Below are 1,918 nucleotides of genomic sequence, written 5' to 3'. Positions count from 1 at the left end.
GAGATCCTTCCACTTCCACCTCCGGAGTAGCTAGGACCACAGGCACACACCACCACACCCAGCTAAAATACTTTTTTTTTCTTTTTCTTGCTCTGTCGCCTAGGCTGAAGTGCAGTGGCATATTCTCGGTTCACTGCAACCGCCACCTTCTGGGTTCAAGCAATTCTCCTGCCTCAGCCTCCCGAATAGCTGGGATTACAGGCACCTGCCACCACACCCAGCTAATTTTTGTATTTTTAGTAGACATGGGGTTTCACCGTGTCAAGGCTTTCACCATGTTGGCCAGGCTGGTCTCGAACTCCTGACCTCAAGTGATCCGTCCGCCTCAGCCTCTCAAAGTGCTGGGATTACAGGCTTGAGCCTCCACGCCTGGTCTGGTTTTTGTTTTTTTTGTTGTTGTTTTTGGGAACAGGATTTCACTGTGTTAGGCTGGAATGTAGTGGTGCGATCACAGCTCACTGCAGCCTCGAACTCGTGCCTGAGGTTCCTGAGTAGCTGGGACTACCTGGTGCACACCACTGTGTTTGACTAATTTAAAATTTTTTTTTTTTTTTTGTAGAGAGAGGGTCTTGCTTTGTTGCTCGGGCTGGTCTGGAACTTTCGGCCTCAAGCAGTCTTTCTGCCTTGGCATGTCAAAGCCCTGGGATTACAGGTGTGAGCCACTGCACTCAGCCTTGACTGTTTTTAAAACACAAAGTGGCTAAGGCCTGTAATGCCAGCACTTCTGGAAGGCCAAGGCAGGTGGATCACGTAAGACCAGGTGTTCAAGACCAGTCTGATCAACATGGTGAAACCCCATCTCTACTAAAAATACAAAAACTAGCCGGGTGTGGTGGCGGGTGCCTGTAATCCCAGCTACTCAGGAGGCTGAGACAAGAGAGTCACTTAAACCTGGGAGGCAGAGGTTGCAGTGAGCCAAGATCATGCCATTGTACTCCAGCCTGGGCGACACAGCAATGCTGTCAAATAAATAAATACATAAATAAATAAACAAATAAAATAAAACACAAAGTCCTTTCCTATACTCCTGAGTCGCCTCAGTTCTGGGCCAATTGGGAAGGTTGGTTACCCTGTTTACTAGTTTTTCTACTGATGCCCTTTTTCTGTTCCAGGATTTGATCCAGAACACCACATTGCATTTAGTTGTTCTGTCTCCTTAGTTTCTCATCTGCAATGATTTGTGGGTCCTTCCTTATTTTTCATGACCTTGGCTCTTTTGATTTGTTTTGTTTTTTGTTTTTGAGGCAGGGTCTCACTGTGTTGCCCAGGCTGGAGTGCACTGCCATGACCACGGCTCACTGCAGTCTTGACCTCCTGGGCTCACATGATCCTCCTGCCTCAGCCTTCTGAGTAGCTGGGACTACAGGTGAGCACCACCACACCCGGTCAATGTTTTGTTTTTGTAGACTCGGGGTCTCCCTATGTTGCCCGGGCTGGTCTTGAACTCCTGGCCCCAATCAATCCTCCTGCTTCAGCTTCCCAAAGTGTTGTAATTACAGATATGAGCCTGGCATGAACTTGACACTATTGAGATATACTGGTCAGGTATTTTGTAGACTGTCCCTCAACTCTGTTTTGCCAGATGTTTTCTCATGATTAGAGAAGGGTTACAAATTTTGAAGAAAATCCAGAGAGGTGAAGAGGTGAAATAGGGCAGGAATTTGATCTGTTTTATTTACTGCTCTATACCCAGTGTCTGGAACTTGGCCCATGGTAAGTACCAAAAATCTGTTTTTTTTGAATGAATAAGTGAATACATGAGTGGCTGTGGAAATTTAGTATTGTTTCAAAGTTTTAAAATGTTGTTGAAGGCCGGGCGCGGTGGCTCAAGCCTGTAATCCCAGCACTTTGGGAGGCCGAGACGGGCGGATCACAAGGTCACGAGATCGAGACTATCCTGGCTAACCCGGTGAAACCC

Source organism: Mandrillus leucophaeus, unplaced genomic scaffold, assembly GCF_000951045.1.
Source record: "Mandrillus leucophaeus isolate KB7577 unplaced genomic scaffold, Mleu.le_1.0 Scaffold43, whole genome shotgun sequence".
Classification (NCBI taxonomy): domain Eukaryota; kingdom Metazoa; phylum Chordata; class Mammalia; order Primates; family Cercopithecidae; genus Mandrillus; species Mandrillus leucophaeus.
This window is presented reverse-complemented; position numbering follows the sequence as displayed.